Genomic DNA, 23,535 nt, shown 5'->3' with positions numbered 1-23,535 from the left:
TCCTATCAAACCACGTGCTTGATCTTGTCTATTTTCCCATTTTTCGGCCTTGTCTTCATCTTTGGGTTTCTTCTCTTGGTCTGTGGCTATTCTGAAGAGACCTTTACTTCTAAGTAAATCTCCCATGTAGGCTACCCATTGGAAGTAGTTAGTGCTGTCAAGAATGACTTGGCATGGACTTTCCATTTTTTGAAAAAAAACTGAAGCTGAAGATGCTGAAAGTAAGTGGTCCAATGGATAGATCTCGAAAAAATAGGCGGTTTTAAAAAAAACGGCTCTGAAAAAGGCTTCCGGATGAAGAAGTTATGGCTTTTTGAAAAAAAAAATTGTTGACGTTGCCGGCAAAGTGCGCGAATGTGCGGGAATGAAAAAAATCCGCCCCCACAAAATGGAGACTTGAACCCAAGACCTCTACTCTCTTAAAAAGTCTTTGAACCAATTGATCTATACAAAATATTTGAGAGAGAGAGAGAGAGAGAGAGAGAGAGAGAGAGAGGGGGGGGGGGCCTCGATTTGCGTGCTTGCCTTGGGAAGGCTCTTTTCCCCTACAAAACACAAAACACAAAACCCAACACGAATATGCAAAGAAAAACGAACCTTACGGCTCAAAGTTAGCTTTAGCCAAAAAACTAGAATTTTAAAAAAAAATCTCAAAGTTAGCTTTTAACCGAAAAACTAAATATTTTTCTCAATGTTTCTGATTTTCCAAGATCACACTAAGGTGCAGGGAAAAGAGCATACGCATGAGAAAAATCCTTTCTTTCTGTTTCTGATTTGCCCAGATCGCACAGAGTCGCAGGGCAAAGAGCATACGCAGAAATGAAAGGTATAGATCCGGGAAAAAAAAAGGCTAAATAAACCGAAACCGAAATAAGCAGAGAGAAAATGACAGTAAACTGCAAAAAAAACACTGTATACCTCCCGATCTGAAAAATGACGCAGCTAGGGCTACCGGAAACCTTTTCGCGTGAAACGAAAGGGGTTCCTCACTGAAACAGATGCTCCGAACGCAACAGAGCAGTCCTCTCGGCCCGAAAGCAGTCAGAAACAGCAGATCTAGGAAACGACAGCGGCATGCAGTTCTACCGGCTTCAGATTTGGATCACCAACGGACGCGGCCCTCAAATAGCTCTGATACCATGTAGGAATTTACAGGGTAAGTTCCTCAGAAAGAATACCAAAAGGACACCGCTCACAACCAGATCTCAAATCAATACACCAGTATTTTTGACGTGGTTAAAACCCTCAGAGTGCAAGGAGGGAAACAGTCCACGGCCTGTCCCAACGTGGGTACAGACAATTTATTAATCAAAGAATGAAAATTTACATAAGCTTCTCTCATGCACGGATTACCCGAACAATGACCCTCCATGCGCTTTAAATAGAACTCATGGACCAATCGGGTGTCAAGCCACGGATCAAGTGTCGGTAATACCGAGGTGAGAGTGAACCGTCGGATCACTACATATCGTGACCGTCGGATTGTAAGTTACAAAATGTACAACGGTAAAGAAACACACTTTACCTAACTCTAACCTAACTCTATGCTAGACCAAGTTGAACTTAACTATATCCTATGTGTCGGAATATCCTAACACTGTTTGACCCTAAAACAAGCCCGCATTCATCCATAGCAGTCTCGGCCTTCCAACAGACCCTTAAACATACTTCCCTGTACTCAACCTTCAAGAACAGGGCTACGACGCTCAAGACTGCAGCTCAGCCTACTCAACGATGCCCAAAACAGAGTTCCAACCCTCGCATGTCCAGTCCCTTTAGTTTCTGTAGCTCCACAAAGATATCCGAGTTCTTCTCTAAGGTATGTGTTGCACAAATGGATGCACAAATGCCTCCTCTCCACTTTCTGTTTATACACTAAATGAAGGGCTCCACGAATTGATGAAGAGACATGTATATTGGACGAATGCCTCAAGCCTACTTGACTTTGACTGTCCATAATTAATTAGCGACTTCAAAAATTCATAACTTCGTTTCTAGAGCTTCGATTTGAGTGATCTTTGGAGTGTTGGAATTGGCACACCAAGCTCTATCACCTCAAATTTTCTCATGCTCAAATTCTTCATGGTTTTGACCCAAATCCCGATCGGTGCAAAACCCCTACCTTGGGTTCCAAACCCACAAGTGACCCTTGTGGTGCTTTGCCCTGCAAACCTCAAACCTTAGGGCTTGGAGTACCTCCCAAGCTACACAAATCAACACTTTTGATGTTATTCTTGTTTACTTTTCTCATATATGTTGGACTAGGATTTTCGCTGTTTTAGGGCATAATTGGTGTATGCATTTACTGCTTAATATTGTAGAATTTGTCTCTATTATACTATTTCCTTCAATGTATGGGCCATGTAATAGGAGCAGAATCTCCTAGGGTCAAATTTGACCTTGACAAGCAATTTCTCTTGCACATCGAAGTATAAAAGTTGCAGGGTTGCTTCTTCTTGACCTAGAAGGCAAACAAAGTGATCTTGAGGCCTCGTTGACTGGGAACCAAGAAATCCTACTCTTACTCAACAAAAGCTCCATTCTCCCAAAGATTAAGGCACTGATCTACCTTGGGTGGTCACTAAAATCCACATTTTCCCATGTTCTTCCAAGACTAGCCACATTGGGGTGACTAGGGCATCAATTTCCCGACAAGCTAGCCATAAAAAAATTTCAATCTCTTAGGGTCTCCTGCGCTAGCCTTTCCTCTTGCCCTCCAATTTTGAAGCCATTCCAAGGTGGAGTTGGAAAAAAAGTCAAGCCCTAGCTTCAAGATCAAAACTTGCCCTACCGTCCCCAAGGTTAGTGCCTCATAGGGTCAAGACAACATCTTCAAGTGAAATTCTTTTCTTGATCTTTCCCTTTGCCTTGTCTAGGAGAAGAATATCATTGGTTTCTTCATACCTCCCTCATATCCTAAACCGGGTCCACTTGGCCCCATGTGGTCCCACTTCTTCAAAGGACCACTCTTGAAGGACCATCTGGGATACCAATTCTAACAAGGATTTTAGGTATTAAGGAACTTCTTTACAGGGCAATTCACATAAACCCAACCCCCAAAATCATCTTCCTTTCCATAGAAAGCAAGCAAGCTCCATCCTTCAAACTTTTCCGGGAAAGGGTTTGGGCCACTCATATCCATTGAATTATCACTCATTAGTGACTCCACACATATTGGGTCTCCTCCCATCGGTGAAAGTCTGTGAATAGAAGGAAGCCTTAGTTGAGGTGGCAGTAGGCTAAGTCTCCATTTATTGCCCTTGGCCTAGCACTTGCCCTTTAGGGATCCCCCTTAGGTCCCCTGCTAGTTTGAGCGGTAACATTTTGGCTCTGTTGCTGGGGACACGAGACGCTGTGTTGTTCCTCATACGACATATTGACATATCATTATTGGCGACTCCACTAGAAGAACGAAGCCCTAATTTGTCATTGAACTTTAAAGTTAATGCTTGTAGGGTGAAGCAAACATCTGCCAAGGCACTTTAATTCACTTTGGCGACTCCATTATAATCTTAACATGAAAAATCATAGAAAATGGAGATTTCTCTTGGTCCTATATTTGAAAAACTCAATAACCAAGAGATTCAACAGCTACAAAAGAAAGCGGTGGAATATGTAGAATCTTTTCAAAATATGTTGGAGAGCATGGATATGGAATTCATGCTCAAGTTTTATAGGTTGCAAGAAGTACAACTCGACATAGTAAGGTGTGCTTATGAAGAGGATCCTAGTCGTCTCCTTGACCTTGCTCACATAACTTGTGCTATGAATATTCTGGATAACCTCATCAATAACAATGTGAAAGGGAATACCTCCTCTGAGGATGACGAAGAATTGGATCCCACGAGCCTCCAAGTCATGCAAGAAAGAATGGATGAATATAGTAGGTCATGCAGGGAGGTAGTAAGGGAATATAATTCTAATGAAGTTTTCTCTTGCTTATATGATGAAGAAGTGAAGCTTCATAAGATGAAATGTGAATATAAAGAGAACCCTACTAATGCTCTCCTCCTAGAAGCATACTACCAGAATCATGTAACAAATACCTTAGCCATTGTTCCTCAAGAGAAGAAAGGAGAAGAGAGGTCCCGCTTGTCAACCAACGAAGATGAAGATGACCTTGAGGACCTTAGTGATGAACAAGAAGATGAGTCCTTGTTGGGGCTACAGGACGAGCAAGATGATTTTGAGAGTACATGTGTTGAGAACAATGAAGTTATGGAAAGCAAGGTTGAGACTGACCTTACCTTTCTCAAGGATATCACTCCTGATGACTCTCCTTGTGAAAACCTTGAGGAAGGTGATCTCGTGAGCTCCTTGGAGAATGACATCAGAAATTATTTCCGCATTGAAAAGGAGAAATGGAAGATTGTTGGGCCCCAATTTGATTGTGCTCCCATTTATGATACTGACAAGGAAGATGAGATTGAGATTGGTTTTTCCTTTATCCCGGACATTACTTATGATGACATATCCATTGATGCCTTTGAGAAGGAGAATTATTATTTTCCCTTGCATGAAGAAGGACAATTGGAGGTAATTGATTCTCATTTTAACGAAAGCCCAATCTCTGATGCTTATAATGAGGAAAGTAATGAGGCTCCCACCTACCCACCTTATGACTATGCATTCAAATCACTTGAGCCTTTAGATTGTGGGGAAGGAAATTCATTGAACATGATACTTCGCCCTCCCCTTTCCCTTTCCCTCTTGTTCACCACCTTGAGTCTTCCTCAAGTAATTCCCTCATCTCTTTTGATATGACCTCAAGTGACCATGCCTCTTTTCCCCTTTCTAAATATGGTATCAAGGAAGAACCCTTCATTGAGTATACTTTATCCCCTCCTTAGGATTATGATCACTCTGTGACCTCCCCTCTCCGATGTGACCATCACATTGAGCGACCTATTTGTTGCAATCCTTCTTTCTTTCACTCTTCGTTCCCCTCTCATCACAACTGTGTGACATCCTCGAAGCATGATATTACAAACAATGATTGTGATGGCGAGTTCTTGAGAATGATCATTCATTCCACCATTGTGTACCTAGGAGGAAAGCCCGATACCTCTAGAATGACTAGTTTTCCTTCTCCTAGGACTTCCCTTTACCTTGGATGGAGATCATATTTTCCCGCCTCCTGCCTGCTTCATCCACCATGTGACTATGTCAACATTCAATATGGGGGTTGATTCATGAGTAATCATACTGGCATGCATATGTATATTGATGTGATGATATGTTGGTTGCACTGGGTTTATGATTACACTTAGTATTAGCCTTACTATATGCATGTTAGGCTAGGATGCATTTCATGTTGATTTTCACATTAGAGCTAATGGCATATGATATTTCTCATGGTAGATTAGTTGCGTTTAGATTAAATTTGCACATTTTTATCTTTTTGTTGATTTTATGGCCTAACATATTAGCATGTGCGATCATGAGACGCCACGAAAGCATGCTGCCCCATGTTTCTTTCCATTTATTATATGTGCAAGTGACATGTCTACGGCAACCAAGAGATTGTTGGAGTTCTCGTGACCTCTTGTTCGAGTAGCTTTTCCTGCTTGTTCGAGAGATCACATCCTAGTTGGAGCCAAATGTTACCCACCACTTTGTGGGTGATATCCCTAGGAGAAATTATTTCTCCAAGATGGTCCTCAGCCGACAACTAGCAGCCCCTTGCAGCCACTAGTTAGCTCATTGTGCCATCTTCTCTGCCACTTGAGCCAATCATGTGGTCCCTCACCCATCTGCCATGATCGTATGTTTTAAGGTGGGCCTTTCAAATCTAAAGGTATGCCTTGTCATTTGGAAATTGAGTATTGTAGTTTGCTTATCAAGGGCACTTCTGGGCATGGATTAATTGGGGGATTCGACGGAAAGAATGGACTAGGTTTGTGCTTCTATCCCTAGACCCTTTTTAGGAATTAACCTTGGATTCTAGTCCCATGGGATCTCTTTTATTGGCCATTTGGTTCTAGGGATGGTATTTCAGGGGAAACCCTGATTTTGGTTGCGTATTCCGACTCCCTTATCCGCTTATATTACCCTCTTTCCATTCATTATTATCCCATCCATCATTTTTCCTGCTTGGGCCCACATTCTTCTATTGGGTCCACATAGGGTTAACCTGCCCCTTCCCCTTGTCCACACCTTGGGTCATGGCCTAGAATGAAGCTCAGAGGTTGATGTAGTTGAAAAGAAAATTAAAGGCATATATGGCCACATTCAACAGGAAAAGTACCACAAAATGCAAAAGATGGTCGGGACAAAAACATTTTAGCACGTGGGCAAAAGCCAATACATTTCTCTACCCCATTATCATGGCCATCACCCTCGTTCCTACAGGTTCTATGAGCCTTCTACATCATATACGAACCCATGATTGTCCCAACCCCTGGTGGGCGATGAATCGCCCCACCTTAAAGGAAAGGGGATTCCATTGCTATATCTTACACATCATGCTCTAACCCCTTGAGCCCCAAGCAGTTAATCAATGAAAATCATAAAAAGGAAAAAGGCATAAAAGAAGAGTAAAAACATCAAGGTCAGGGCACCTCATGTATCACAATTGCTCCCTCCTATACATTATAAACCCAAGTGTGGGCTTCTCTCTTATTAGTTATCCTTGCACCCCGACATGTGACCCAAGGCTACCCCTTTTCATCCCCTACTTTATTCACCATATTTGTCACATGCCTTCACCTTTTGAAGGATGTATCTTGAATATTGTGCCCTTTAAAAGTAGAAACCACTTAATAGGGTGTATGGTTAACCCCATTTGGAGCTTAGGAGACATTGGCACATCCTGAAGCCCATTATGGAACGACAGGGCATTATGAAGTCCCCACCTGTGGTCCATGATTAGGTAAGCTCATTTACTCGATTTCTCTAATGACTTGTTGTACTAGAAGGCTAGGGGATGCATTGGATGTTATGGAGGAGTGTAGGTGGTTTCCATTTGGGGTTTGGTCTCCCTATACGGGGTCCTAATCCTCCAAAGGGCTACATTGACACATGTCAGGTGAGCGTTGAGAGCCATGGGCCTCCACAACAACATATTGCATTCCATGGAACCCACAACCATTCAAAGATTTTTTTTGGTTCACTTATTGGATGAGGTGGATGCACCTGATCCATCATGCCCAACTGGCCCCAGATCTACACCATACACTTGGCAGATGATCCAGGACTTGCACGATGATGTGGCATCACCTACACCATCATCCTAGCCCTTGCAGACAATCTACAACATCTTTGATTTGTTTGGAGACCCATGAGGACACTTGTGTGTTCCCACATGTCATTTAGAGCACCATAGGTTATTACAAGGGTCCAAGCCCTTGTTCACTGATTTTGAAGGTTCGGTTCTTCATTGTGGCATTGATGGACCCCATTAGGCCTCTTAGAGGGCCATACGACATGCTTTGATTATTACTTGACCTCTTGAGAGGCTTACTTTTTCATTTATGAGCTAGTTTGGTGGTCTTGTCACCAAAAGTATTATTAGCACATTATTTTATTTTTGGGGCTTATGTAGGCCAAGGAGGCTAATTCGAACTCTTAAGTTATGTATAAATAGGAGTGAGATGAGTTCATTTCACATCATCACTTTGGTTTGGATCTCTTATCTCTCTTGATATTTTCGCACTTTTTCTAAGGATGAATTGGAGATTTATAGATGAGTTTTGATGTATGGATATTGGTCTATCTTCTCTTGGAGCTTCTTTATTGTCAATTGTGAATGGTTGGATATACTCTATTACATGTAAGTATGTGCTTTTGATGTTATTCTTGTTTACTTTTGTCATATATGTTGGATTGGGATTTTAAAATTTCATTGTTCTAGGGCATGATTGTTGCATGTATTCACTGCTTAATATTGTAGAATTTGTCTCTATTGTAGCATTTCCTTCAATGTATGGGCCATGTAATAGGAGTGAAATCTCCTAGGGGTAAAATTTGACCTTGACAAGCCATTTCTCTTGCACATCGAAGTATAAAAGTTGTAGGGTTGCTTCTTCTTGACCTAGAAAGCAAACAAAGTGATCTTGAGGCCTCGTTGACTAGGAACCAAGAAATCCTACTCTTACTCAACATAGACTCAATTCCCCCAAAGATTAAGGCACTGATCTACCAAGGGTGGTCAATAAAATCCACGTTTTCCCATGTTATTTTGGGACTAGCTAGATTGGGGTGACTAGGACATCAATTTCCCGACAAGCTAGCCATAAAAAAATTGATCTCCTAGGGTCTCCTACGCTGGCCTTTCCTCTTGCCCTCTAATTTTGAAGCCATTCTGACGGTGGAGTTGGAAGAAAAGTCAAGCCCTAGGTTCAGGATCAAAAGTTGTCATGCCATCCCCAAGGCTAGTGCCTCATAGGGTCAAGACAACATCTTCAAGTGAAATTCTTTTCTTGATCTTTCCCCCCACCTTGTTTAGAAGAAGAATATCATTGGTTGCTTTATACCTCCCTCATATCCTAGACCGGGTCGACTTGGCCCCGTGTGATCCCACTCCTTCAAAGGACCATTCTTGAAGAACCATCCTGGATACCAATTCTAAAAAGGATTTTAGGGATTGGGGAACTCCTTTACAAGCCTATTCCTATAAACCCAACCCCCAAAATCATCTTCCTTTTCCTAGAAATACATAATACCTTGCTTAGAAAGCAAGCAAGCTCCATCCTTCAAACTTTTCTGGGAAAGGGTTTGGGTCACTCATATCCATTGAGGTTTGGGTCACTCATATCCATTGATTTATCACTCATTAGTGACTCCACACATATTGGGTCTCCTCCCATCGTTGAAAGTCCACAAATAGAAAGGAGCCTTTAGCTGAGGTGACAGTGGGCTAAGTCTCCATTTATTGACCTTGACCTAGTACTTGCCCTTTAGGGATCCCCCTTGGCCCCCCTGCTAGTTTGAGTAGTAATAGGCTTCATTGCCTTGAAGCATGGCAATCTTAACCTAGGGAAGCCCCCCTTGACCAAGAGGAGAGTTGGCCTGAAGTGAGAAGAGGATTGTTGAGGTGATAGTGGGCCCCTCTTGAGTTTCACTTGGATCACATTTGAGCTTTCAGACTTTATCTCAAAAAGCGTGTGCTTGTTTGAATATAAGTACTATGGTTGAAAAAATAGAGTACTCCTTGTAGGAATTTACAGGGTAAGTTCCTCAGACAGAACACCAAAGGACACCGCTCACAAACAGATCACAGATCAATACACCAGTATTTTGACGTGGTTAAAACCCTCAAAGAGGGAAACAGTCCACGGCCTGAGCCAATGCAGCCACTTCAGGCAATTTATTAATAAAAGAATGAAAATTTACATATGCTTCTCTCATAGATGGATTACCCTACAAATGACCCTCCATGCTCTTTAAATAGAGATCATGGACCAATCGGGTGTTAAGCCATGGATCAAGTGTCGGTAATACCGAGGAGAGAATGAACCGTCGGATCACTACATATCGTGACCGTCGGATTGTAAGTTACAAAATGTACATAGTAAAGAAACACACTTTACCTAACTCTATACCTAACTCTATACTAGACCAAGTTGTACTTAACTATTTCCTATGTGTCGGAATATCCTAACACTCCTGAGGCAATTTTTCCTTGGTTATGTTGATAAAGATGAGTTGTCCCTGATCTCCCTTTTGGTGAGTCAAACTCACCAGAAGCAAGTCAGACAGTGACTTGTGGTTTTTGGCTACCCAGTGAATCAAATTCATGTGTTTGTAAAACCTCATCACCATAATTTATAAATGCCAAAAAGGAAAATTAAAACCTAATTTTGAACAATGTCTCACCAAGCTTTTGGTGAGTCGAGTCAAGCTCTTATAATTACATCCTTGTTGAGTCATTCACTCAACCTTTTTTTTGTGGGCACATCTTTGTTTAAATGAAAGCTGTTTCTTGATGTCAGATGTGATAGTTTTTGGCATTGTTTTGAGCACTGAGATCATTCTCTAAGGAAACAAACCTTGAGTAAATGTTTCGTCTATATATTTGGTGTGCTTCTGTGTTTTTTTTTGGGTAAATGCACCATATATTAATTAATGGAACAAAATTGCAGCATGGAACAATGTGTTAATTCAGTTCTTCCCATAGTATTTTATACTTCCAGAGGTGCACTGCAAGTTTTGTAATGAAAGATCGTGGAAGTAGTCTACAATTGGTCTTGTAATTGCCAGTTCTGGGATATATTTTTGCATAATATTGATCAATATTTCTTTGCAACATAATAGGCTATTTGTTGGTTACCATGGTCTTTTAAATTGTACCATAATCGATTATTTGTCATAAAAAAGGAGTAGTGTTTATTGTGGATATTTTGCATCAGAACTAGTCCCTGCATGCATTCTATTGTAAGATCTTTTTCCATTTGCATTTTTCCTTATTCATTTTGATTTTGTTTGTGTAGGTTGCTCTGGTCTCCCGTAGATATTGTAACTTGGTGTGCCGAAAGTCATTTCCAAATCTACGAATTCTGACAGTTATTTAGAAGTTGGAACTCCATACAACTGCCTTTGTAAAATGCCAATCTCATTTACTTGTAAAGTAGCTTTTAATCAATTAATACAGTGGCTTGTAATCTGTTTCTTTAAGATGAGGAAATCTGGATTGTAAATGGCACCAATTCCTCAAATCTATGGGTGAGCTTAAAGCAGTTCTGTGAGAATGTATTCAGCTAAGAAGTCTGTATAGTTTACTCTATGCTAATATTTGAAAATGGGAAGAGTGGGGAAACGAGTGTATTACTTTTCAGCACATTTATAACATGGAGCTTCATAATTATATTTTGGGAAAATAAACAAGTTCAACAAAATCATTGAAATCCAAGCAAATGATTCTGATACATTTTAAAGTTCAATTCAATGGCATTACTGTAAAAAATGGGTATGTTAGAGTGAGAATATACGATTTATCATTTGATAGAAACGGTCAATCAAAGGGATTTGAATTGCTATTCCTCTTCCTTAAACTCCATTCCAAGTTAGTAAAAGAGATGCATATTTCCAGCTCTCTCTATATATTTAGTAATGAGTTATAGGAATCTGAACCTCACCAGGTAAAATTAGAATCATTCAGGTAGGTAGTCATTTTCAACAGTTGAATTGAAGAGCATCAGGACTAATTTGAGATTTAAATGTATAGCTAATGCATCGCTGCTGAAAGGTGCTCTTACCACCCATTTACAAAGGCAAGCCCTTAGATTATGGTATTATTCATGATTAGGTTTACAGCCAACCTTCTGCTAGATATGGTCTTAAGACATGGTGGAACATATATTTGTATTGTCTTTGAGAGCTGTGTTGAAAACTCAGCTGCTCCATTAGTGGGCAGCTACATGGAAAATTGAGCAGTCGACATCTATTGCTGCCGACAATCTTTGTACAGCAACAGACCTAACAACCTTTTTATTCTATTGAGGTTAATTTTAAAAGTGGGCGATTGGAAGAAGACATTCCCAAAGGACAAACACTTAACAGAAGGGGTGTTCAAGAGCCTGCAATTTGACTACCTTGTAGAATTTACTGATAAAAAACAAATGGAGCATCCAAAACCCAAGATATATATATATACACACACAGCACAACACTTTACAAACGAAATTTTCAAGTTCGTTGCCATTCAATTTGAATTCTTTGAAACTTGAAACACATTTTTCAAGTTCGTTGCCATTCAATTTGAATTCTTTGAAACTTGAAACAAAAATTTGTTTATTCAAACGTTACTTTTATTAGTTTGTTGGAAGGTTATTTCCTTTGGGATTATATTGTTTTTGCATGCATGCATGAAGCTTGTCTTTTTTAGTATTTTGAAATCGATGACTGTACGAAGTGTTCATATTGAAAGAAGATTTTACATGTGCAATAAAAAGTATGAAACTTTAAGGTGACATTTTACATGTGGTCAATGTCAGTTGGAGATGGGAGTATAGCTGCAACTATGTTGCGTTACTTTGGTTTCTTATATCTACAACATTGGTGTCATAAGAAATGATTATATTCAAACATTTCTGAAACATGAATGAAATAAATTGTTTATCACAAGTCTTTTCTCGCTGTTGGGATCCAGTGAGAGAGGATTGAATGGAACCAACCAACAAAACCTAAATAGAACTCCAAATTTGTGCAAAGATGAGATGAACTAATAATAAAGAAAAATATAGACATGCACAGTGTGCAGTAGAGGAAACCAACAAGGGCGCCTTTAGATAGAAATCACCATAGAACATTAGAGGGCAACGCTTGGTTAATGAAGAGGCATGTTTAAGGGGACATGACCATTCATGAAAGGGCACTTGCCTAGGTATATAAGCAGACCCTCATTTATAATCATCATATCTCATTTTAATTCTTTATATGCTATTCAATATATATGTTTTTTTTTTAATATATATCTTCAATTGAAGTTTTCATGTTCCAAGTGTTATGAAGATTATTTCTAAGTACAAAAAGTGTTTGCTACATTGGTATCAGAACTGTTTGACCCTTTGGCTGCTCAACTACTACATAGAGTTAGTCTAATATCGCCTTTAGCCATCAACTCTGTCAACTTTGTTGCCGTTGATATTGAAGCATTTTGCTACAAAAGAAGGGAAGAACAAAAATAACAAATGACGTAGCTGCAGTCATTGTCCTTTGTCACAGTCGTCGACCGTCGCTGCCCCTCGTAATAGTCCAGACCATTGCTTCCCATAGCAACAACCACTGCCAATAGCCATCACGGTGCCTCCAACCACAACCACCCTTAAATAGGCACTACTCCTATTGCAGTGTCATCTGAAGGATTTAGCAACCACAACTATTGTTAAGGATTTGTTCGCTGCCTATATGAATCCTTAATATATAGGCTTCCAATGAAGTAGCCCTTGTCAACTTACTAATACTATAGACATAATGTTGAAAATAATCTGACTTATCTAAAATGTGCCATGAGAAAATGATAATCTCATTTCCAAACTTGCTTGTCCAATAAGCATGGGAATTATGTCTCAACGCCTATCAATTTCATGAAACAACAACCTACTGAGACCCAAAATGGCTTGTAAGTATTTGCATGGGGCTATGATAGATGCCTCCACTAGAAGTAGGATGATGGGAGATAAATCCTAAGAAAATCAATTTACTTGAAGTGATAAGAATAGAAACATGTAGGCTCTTACTAGACACTTTGATGTGATGGAGTTTTGTAGCTTTGGTCAGTGTTCATAATATCACCAGCATTTCAATTTGTCTCATGAACTGAGCTTAAATTCGCAAGGGATCTAAGTGAATTGATGCCTTGGAGGGTGTTGCTGAAATCTCAAGCATCACACCCTTCTATTGATCAAATTAATCATTGTTGTGTGGAATTAGCTGCCATGATAAGAAATCAATGGGGATATAAAAATAGTGTGTAAGTGCTACTTACTTTGAAATCTATATATATATATATATATATAAAGGGAACCTATAACAAATGATACACAAAACTATTATCGGGAAAACAATATAGTTAGAAGGAATTTTATAAATTTAAAAGGGAAAAAATAGAAGTAAATTAAAAAAATAAATTATAATTACAGGATTGGAGTATTATTAAGGAGATTATTTAAAAAGTTAATATATATTAAATTTTAAAATTTATAAGGGTTAAATTTAGAGTTATAAGGAGATTTATAAAGGGACTTATTATATTTTGAAGAACTGAGTTGTTGGAAATACTGAGGGGGTGATTTGGTATTTCTTTTGCAATTGTTAATTTTACCAGTTTTAGATCACTTATAAATAGAATACAAAATGAAAAACATAGAATAATTAATTTTATTAATTAGAAATAACGAGGACTCCAATCCTCTTCTTTACAATAAATCAAGTATAATAATTTTTAGGGTTCCAACCCTAGATGAAGACACCAATCTTCAACTGACCATGCTATGACTTGTATGGTGCCAAACTCCAACTTGGTCTTTATGAGACTCAGAATTCTAGGGCTCCAACCTTATCTTCCACAAGTCTCCAACCTTTAGGGCTCCAACCCTCTCCACTGGCATAGGCTCCAACTTGATCTTCTCTAGGGCACCAACCTTGTCAATCTGCTTAAGCTCTTCAATGTAGGTTGAACAATTTTTCGAGGCCTCCCAACAACTTCTACAACAAACTTTGACATTATCTTTAAATGCCCTTGCTTAGCTCATCAATTACAACTTTATGATTCTCAGAAGGTGTTTCCACAACTCTTCATGTCACCCAAACAATTTCCTTCAAGGTTATTCCATGAGTAATGCATCACTATGTTAATGACTCCAAGATTTGCTTCTACACGTGACTTCAACAGTTTTTTGGTAATGCTTCTCTTGAAAATGTACCAAGCATAGCCCAAATTGTCCTCAAAATTTCTTCATAAGATGCCTTCAGAACACCACTGTAAGATGTCTTTGAGAAATGCTTCTAGGTTGTTCAAAAGATGCTTTTTGATTTGCTCCAAAAATGTTTCCAAATATTTCTTCAGAGTCAAGTTCTAGTCTTCACTGTCAGGCCAGGGTAACTCCAGCAATTTATGAGAGCAATACAGAACTTATTATTTCACATTAGATAACTATTATTTATATACACAAGAAACGGATCAGTTCATCTTCTAGATGACTGTCCGGCTTCACCTCATCCGTTTCGGATTAGGTGTCAACATTCCCCCCCTTAATCTGAAGGGATGTTGGTGAGTCCAAGCATCGTTCTGAATCTTTCAAGCTTTTCTCTTCCAAGCGCTTTGGTGAAGATGTCTGCAATTTGTTCGTTTGTGGAACAATGACGGAGATGGATTGTTTTGGCCTCAACATGATGTCGGATCAGATGATATTTAGTATTGATGTGCTTAGTACGATCATGGAACTTTGGATTCTTGGCCAACTTTATTGCAGATGTGTTATCAATCATGAGTGGAGTAGATTGTATTTGTTTTACTTGCAAATCTTCAAGAATTTTCCTGAGCCACACAATTTCTTTCGTTGCTTCAGCAGCTGCCACGTATTCTGCTTCTGTTGTGGAATCTGCTGGTACTGATTGTTTGCGTGATCTCCAGGAGACAGCTCCTGATCCAAGACTCATAGCATATCCTGAAGTAGATACCCCAGTTTCTTTGTCTCCATCGAAGTCTGAATCAGAGTATCCAATCAAGTTGAAGTCGTCCACCTGTGTATACTTGATTCCAAGGTCTTGAGTTCCCTTCAAGTACCTTAGAACTCTTTTTGCAGCAGACCAATGTCCCTCACAAGGCTTTTGCATAAACCTGGAGAGGATTCCAACAGCAAATGAAATGTCTGGTCTGGTAGTAGTGAGGTAGATGAGACTTCCTACAAGCTGTCTATACCTTGTTGCATCTTCAAATTCCTTTCCTTCAGTAGATGTGAGCTTCAAGTTTTGTTCCATTGGAGTAGAAAGGGGATTGCACTCTGTCATGCCAAATCTGTATAACAAATCTCCAATGTATTTCTTTTGAGAAAGAAATATGGACTTTGGATGTTGGGTTACTTCAATGCCAAGATAGTAATGAACATAGCCCAAATCAGTCATTTCAAAATTTTTTCCTAATTCTTTCTTTATGGATGCAATATAGCTTTCATTGTTCCCTGTCATTAAAAGATCATCTACATATACCACAAGATATACAACTGTTTTGCCAACTTTCTTGACAAATAAAGTTGCATCATCAAGATCAAAATGTTTGAAGTTGAGTGTCAGAAGATGCTCAGTTAGTTTTTCATACCAGGCTCGTGGTGCTTGTTTGAGGCCATACAAGGACTTCACAAGTTTGCATACTTTGTGTTCATGTCCTTTCACAGCAAATCCTTCAGGCTGGGACATAAAAACATTCTCTTTTAGATCTCCATTCAAGAATGCAGTTTTTACATCCATTTGATGGACTTTCCAACCGTTCTGAGCAGCTAGTGCAAAGAGTGTCCGGATGGTGGCCCATTTTGCTGTGGGAGCAAAAGTTTCCTCGTAATCGACCCCTTCCTTCTGTGCAAAACCTTTTGCCACAAGCCTAGCTTTGTGCTTGTCAAGTGAGCCATCAGCTTTGTACTTGTTCTTGTAGACCCACTTGCAGCCAATTGGTTTGGTTCCAAATGGAGGATCAACCAGCTTCCAAGTGCCATTCTTTATGAGGGCATCATACTCCTTCTGCATCGCTTCTTTCCATTCATCATGAGAAGCAGCTTCTTTGAAGGAAGTTGGTTCAAAATCTGTAGACAAGTTCAATTCACAATCATAAGTAACATCCATATCAACAGGTGAATTAGAGTTATCTACATCACCTCCATCTTGTCGGTTTGAATTTCGGGTTCCTGTTTTTCCAATTTCATCAGGATGAACACTTTCAAGTGTCTTTGTCAGCCACTTTGGGGGACCTTTCTGAGGTGGTCCAGGCTGTTCTGTTGATTGAGTTGGGTCTGAATCAAGATTGAGTCTCCCAATTCTATCAATTACATCACTTAAAGCATCATCCGTTGTTGGAGTGTCATGCAGGGGAGATTGTTCTTCAGAAGAAGATTCCACATGTTGATCTAGTATAGGAATCCCCCCTTCAAGATGTGGAATCTGATTATCAAACTCTTGAAATGATTTTGGTTTTGTGAATCTATCCAAGCGATCAAGTTGCCGCTCAACAACACTGTCAGATTTGGATGATTCAAGAAAAATGACATCTCTAGATAAAACAAACTTTTTATTTACTTCATCATAAAGGCGGTATGCTTTAGATGTGTTTGAATACCCCAGGAAGATACACTTACGACTTCTAGCACCAAGTTTGTTTCTATGTACCTTTGGTATTAAAGCATAACAGGTGGAACCAAATATCCTGAGATGTTTTACCGAAGGAACATGTCCATACCACAATTCATAAGGAGTCTTGTTTCTTATAGCACTAGATGGACATCTATTCTTTATATATGTAGCACATAGAACAGCATCAGCCCAAAACATTGTCTTTACATTTTTGAAGAAAAGCATGGATCGTACCATATTCAAAATTGTTCTGTTCATTCTTTCAGCTACACCATTCTGTTGAGGATTATAAGGCACAGTTGTTTGATGTTTAATCCCATGTTGGCGAAGATAGTGTTCAAATTCATTTGATGTATATTCTTTTCCATTATCAGTGCGAATAGACCTAATATGAGATTGTGCATCATTTTCAATCCACTTATGAAAATTCTTGAATGTTTGAAAAGCATCAGATTTGTTCTTCAATAAGTAAACCCAACACATTCTGGTGTAATCATCAATAAATGTCATGATATATTTATTTCCATTTGCAGAAGGAACAGGCATTGGACCACATAAATCTGAATGAATAAGTTCAAGCTTCCTATGTGCTCTTGAATGTGAATCATGAAAAGACTGTTTGCTGTGCTTTCCTAGAATGCAAGCATCACATTGTTTATGTTTTCTAGGAATTGTAGGCAAACTAGCAACACCATTTTTCTTCAACAAGCGGAGACTATCATAGTTTAAATGTCCAAATCTAGCATGCCATAATAAACTTGATGGAAGTGTACCTTCATCATGATGAGAAATATATGAAAAATGCTGTGCATGAGCAGAAGTTCCTTGCAGTTTAAGGAGTCTTTCTTCTTCTATACCCCTCATGACAAGTGAGTGGTCAGTTGCCTTTCTTACCTCTAGCTTGCCATCAAACATGTGAATGGAATGACCTTGCTGGCGGATGTGGACCAGGGACAGCAAGTTTCTCTTCAGCTGTGGGAGATATAGAACATGATCCAGAAGAAAGTCTGGAAGACCAGGCAGTTTAAGCCTGACTGTGCCAAGCCCTGATGGCTTGATTTTTGACTGATCTGCAAAGTATACTGCTCCATCAACATTATAAGTGAAATCTTCAAAAAAATCTTTCCTATGAGTCATATGACAGGTTGCTCCTGAATCAAGCAACCAGTCATTTTTCGACGAAGTAAGTGAAGCATTAAACAGATCTTCATTTACTCCAATGTTACATTGTGCCTCAATATAGTGAGCGGATTCAGGTGCTTTACCTTTGTCTGAGTCATCAGTTTTACCTTTCTGCTGATTTCTTCTCTGCTCAATCTTTTCCCATGGTAGCTTGCATGTAGAAGCATCATGAGATCCTTTTTGTTTGTAGCGAATGCAATGTAAGTCTGCCTTTTCTTCTTGAGGGTGTCTGCCCCCCCTGCCTCTGAAGTATCTTCTTCTTTCTCTTGAATGCATACTGTAACAAAATATCTCTGCCAAAAAACTTCTGTAAACAAAATCCTTCTGAAAAAATATCTCTGCCAAAAACTTCTGTAAAAATATCCTTATATCATAGCCTTATGCATTTTATTTTTCTTCCTATGTTTGCAATATTACTATGTTTGAATGCATTCACTTTAAAACACATAAAGGATATATTACTTCAATATATATTACTTCAATATATATTAAGCAATACTAAAGCATTCTGGAAACATAAAAGCAATGCTCTTCTGTTGATTGATATAAACATAACAGCGATGCTCTCATATAAACTGCTCTCATAAAACACATTCCCATTATAAAAAACGCATCTCCATATAAACTGCTCATATAAAAATCTGTTTTAAAAACTCGGGAAAGCTGATATGGAAGACCAATACCACTGTTTTGAAAAGGAGGGCGCTCAGCATATCACATGAAAACGCTGCCTTACGATTTACGCTGACTTTGTGGAGCACCGGCCTTAAGATCCTTGACCCACTGAATGTTAAATCCCTTACGCAGTCTCCAGCTTAACTAGAATGATCTCGTGTCTCTTCATAAGACGGCAGCCACTAATATATATTGAGTAAAAAAAAACACAGCCGCATTTACCATTATAGAAAACGCAGTTACAGAAAACGTGCCACCATTAATAATGTATATTCAGTAAAAATTGAACGCAGCCACTATTATATGAGACGCAGTCTTCATACCATAATGTAATCAGTCTTCTTCAAGAAAAAAAACGCAGTTACCATTACTTGCAGTAAGTATGGGCCGAGGGTGGACTGATACAGGCAGCGGAGCACCTAATCTCAGAAATTCGTATGGAGCTCTATGTCACACAGACTTAGTCGACCTCCGCACAAACAGAATCTCGCTCAACGCAAATTCTCCAACGTCAATACAGAGTCCTCATGCAAGGAAACTGAAGCTCAGAGTGCTCAGGACAGAGGCAGCAGAGCCTGACATACAACAACGCATTCCAGGGGCGCTCATGACAAAGGGCGCAGTTATGGACAGAGGCGCAGAGACAGGTATGTCAGAGGCAGCGCAGAGAGCAGATGTGGCCAGCAGGAGTTACAGCTAATTTGGGGACTGGGACCTGTGCTCTGATACCATGTCAGGCCAGGGTAACTCCAGCAATTTATGAGAGCAATACAGAACTTATTATTTCACATTAGATAACTATTATTTATATACACAAGAAACGGATCAGTTCATCTTCTAGATGATTGTCCGGCTTCACCTCATCCGTTTCGGATTAGGTGTCAACATTCACAAAGTCTTGCACAAGTAACAGCTTCTAAATATCCCACTCAAGTTTGCTTCTAGTCTGCAGTACCTTACTGCAAAGAATGTCTACACCAGTTGCTTTAAAAGTAGACAAAAATGTCTCTCAATTATGCTTTATAAACTGCTCCAAAAGGGGATTTCCACAGACTGCCCAAACTACTTCAATTTTGTTTCAAATATTCCTTTAAATACAACTTCAGATACTTCCAAAATCACCCTCTAGAACTGTCTTCAAAAAACACTTAACAATTGCTCCATGTCTGCTCTAAACAGTGCCCAATAAGCTACTCCCAAAGATCTCAAGAACAATGCTCAAAGGCTTCTTCTCAAATGATGCCAAGACTCCAAACTAAGTATCACATGTTTGTAATGTTTATGCATTGATCCGAGCTATAGATATATGCTACAGAACTGGGTAGTTATCACAGGTCTAGAAATAGTTACCACAGGTTCAAGATGAAGTTCCTTTTTCAAAGACTACATCAATATAGGTGACAAAAAAACTTGCATTAACAACAAATGTATTCCTTTTGCAAATTCGTGGTCTACAACAAGTGTAAGGGCAAGGTTTGTGGATTTTAATTAGGTCGAAATCTGTAGCAACAAAGAACAACTCTGCAATTTTTGTTGTCTGGGATTTGCAATAAGTATAGTGTGCTGAATCTCAGAGTTTGTTAGGCCGAAATTGTAGGCCTATTAGAGCTGAATTTACAGGATTGAACAAAGATATAATCCAAGCTTTTTATGCAAAAAATTATTCCAGCACAACCACAAGAGATTCACAAAAATTCCAAACAAAAAGTCTATTGAAATAACCTAGATTTTGTCACAAAATTAGCCCAAAATCAACTTGAATTTTTTCCCAGAAATTGCTTAACAATTCTCACTGAGACGACTTGAATTTTTCTCCACATAAGTATTTGGTCTGAAATTTTCTCTGCAAAAGTATTCTGGTCCGAAATCTCCTTTTGTTCTCACCAAAGATCCAAACTGTTTCTCATTGTACTTGAGCGAAAATCTTGTCAAAACAGAGGAGATGGGGTTTGTATATATACTTGTTTATATCTTTGAAGAGATGTGATTGTTGGGAGGTGGAGCCTACATTTGGGCCAACTTGTGTGGGCTTGCTATTGGGTGATTTAATTGCAAGTTAAATCTTTGTCATTAATTGTCAATCCAGGGTTTCGTAAACTGACGAGGTATACTTGTATTATATGTACTAGGTGGTTATTTTTCAAATTATATTAATCTAATGCTCTTGAAACTAACTACAAAGTTAATTATATCAACCTAATCCAAACGAAACGAAACGAAACCAAACATAAAGAAATTGAAATCACACTTGCATAAAGGAAATCACACTTTCTTGAAATTGAAATCACACTTGCAGAATTGAAATCACACCACACTTGTATAAATGAAATCACACCACACCTGCATAATTGAAATTCACACCACACTTGCATAAATGAAATCACTCTCGTTGAATTGAAAAACACACTTGCATAAAATGAAAACACACTCATTGAAAAGAAATGAAATAAAATAACTACCTTATGTTACCAATATGTACAAAGGTGTGCAAACTGCGGTTGTTGGGGGCCCTCCATTCCTTGGCAAGCACACTGAACAACTATCACATCTTGAAAATCAAAGTGGTAGTGTAATGAAGTTACAAGATATTACAAGAATTCCCTCTCCACTTTACAAATCACATCTTGGATGGAACTTGAAGCCTCCAACTAGCAACTAACAACTAGCTACCTCTAACCACTAGCTACAACTTACAATTAACAACCCTTTGTATGAAGGGTGCACTTCTATTTATACAAAAATCGATGATAACTATACAATAAATATAGATCTTTAGATCTCTCCTAAATCTACATTTATCTCTTTGTGGTTACGTCCAATTACCTAAAAATGTGAGATACAAATCTTCTTATCGATGATTCTTCTCCTTTGAATGTGCATAGTTAATGATCCACATCTTCATAATTATTTCACAAATATTCATGAGTTGGAATTTGAAATTCGAATTTGTGCTTGGGTGGCCAAATAGGACCCTTCTAGAATCTCCAAATAGGCCTACAATATCACAAAACTCAACACTTTTAGATATATATGAAAACATGTTAATTTTCTAATATTTAATCACAAATTCACTTAAAATACTTAAAATCAATGACTTGGAAAATAATAATAATAATAAACCCATATGATTATGAAAATGGTTACTAAATTTAGGGTTATGGAATTATAGAGTTACAAAATGAGAGTAAAATGATGGAAATGAAGGTGAAAGTGGATGACATTTTGGAGACCCAACACTTGTCAACTTTAGCATCTGTAGATTAAAAAAATTAATATCTCCATAACCATACATAATTAGAGAGAAAGTTTATAATAGTTGGAAAGAAAGTAATATCCTCTACAAGCTGATATAAAAATCATTTCAAAATATTGACTTTAATGTCAAAATAGTTTTTTTTTTGTTATAACAATCCCTAGCATTTATGGATAGTCCTCAGGATTTGATAGCCAGGTATTTTAAATAGCACCTTCTTAAGATTAGGGCATCATCGTTTATGGACATAGTGTTTGCATAGATGGTTAGGGCATCATCTAGAGCTATGGTTGGTTGTGCATCTAGGGTTTGCACTCAACTTGTTAGGGTTTTCTCTTTTAATATAAGGGGCTTCAACAATGTACCAAAGTTGCCATCTTATTGACATCTATGCCAACTTTATCCAGCATGAGTTTTATACGAAAAATATAAAATCCTTAGTCAAAGTGTACGAAATTATTCAGAAATACAAACTGGAGTTAATCACTGAAGACAAAAAATCATATTATAATTCGAAAAAACAGAAGAGAAAGGAAAATTTCCAGAAACTTCATATAACTATGCTTCAATGCTATTTAAAATTAAAAGGACTCTTATAGGGAAAGATGTTATTATTTCTATCTCGCCCGCCAAAGATATATATATATATATATATATATATATATATATATATTATTTCTATCTCGCCCGCCAAAGATATATATATATATATATATATATATATATATAAACCCTGAACTCACGAATGAATTGGTGATTATTGAGTCAAATATAACAAAAAACTTAGAACTCTAGAACATAAAACAATATGACATCATTGATATACAACTAAACATTGGGGATTATACATTTATATCACAATTTTCTTTCCAATCCCTATGTAGTGATCGAGCTGGCATCATTTTGGGTTCACCCTGGATGGAAACACTAGGGTCTTTCATCCTAAATACACAAAATAAGTTTTTGACATTTTCCTACAAAAATAAAAAGAAATAATGCTACAATATGTTACATTGAATCAAGATTCAGTAACACTAGAAGACGTAAAAGATATTTGAAAAGTAATTCTTCAGGAAACCAAAAAGGTAATGCAAAATTTGCATAAGGAAGTTGAAAATATTATCACGGACAAAAACAAAGAAGTTACTCCCCTCAAGGACCATAACAAGAAATTACTGACGCAAATTAAGAATCTTAAGAAAGACAAGAAGTCGTTGGAAATCAAAGTACAACAACTTATTGAGAAGGAAGCAATCAAAATCTTCAAATGTAGGAATTCAAATTGAAGAAAAAGGAACGAATACTGATCTAGGACATATCACAACTCAAGAAGATGACAAGCCAATTGAACTAAACATGTTTCAATGTTGCAGTTCAAATGATGAAAAATCCAATGAAGATTTTGTAACCAAATCAACAACAACAGTACCTGAAGTAAACCAAGGAGTGGTCACACACATGATAAGAGAAAATCAAACCACAAGAACTCATCGACATCCAAATCAGAAAAGAAGAGAACTGGAAAGTTCGCATATCTGTATCACTCGGAACTGAAACAACAAACTTAGATTCCAAAGACTATTAATGTCAATGCAATTCAGTCTTGTGATAAAAATTCACATCAAGTATCTAGTAACCACAAGATT

General features: G+C 38.2%; 1 protein-coding gene across 10 annotated transcripts in view; it reads left to right on the top strand.

The window, feature by feature from the left end:
• LOC149162751 (protein BREAST CANCER SUSCEPTIBILITY 2 homolog B-like) overlaps positions 1–10,718 on the top strand; it is a 164,646-nt gene extending 153,928 nt beyond the window's left edge. For all 10 annotated transcript variants that reach the window (XM_089437376.1, XM_089437371.1, XM_089437375.1 and 7 more), the window contains one exon: positions 10,431–10,718. The gene's annotated coding sequence lies outside the window, so the exon portion shown is untranslated. The remainder of the gene's footprint in view (positions 1–10,430) is intronic.
• Positions 10,719–23,535: the final 12,817 nt, after the last annotated feature.

This window comes from Pinus tabuliformis, chromosome 5_2 (assembly GCF_031772625.1).
Source record: "Pinus tabuliformis cultivar Carrire ecotype Pingquan chromosome 5_2, CPIR1, whole genome shotgun sequence".
In the NCBI taxonomy this organism is placed as follows: Eukaryota; Viridiplantae; Streptophyta; class Pinopsida; order Pinales; family Pinaceae; genus Pinus; species Pinus tabuliformis.
The sequence above is the reverse complement of the archived record's forward strand: the minus strand, read 5'-3'. Positions and strand labels throughout refer to the sequence as shown.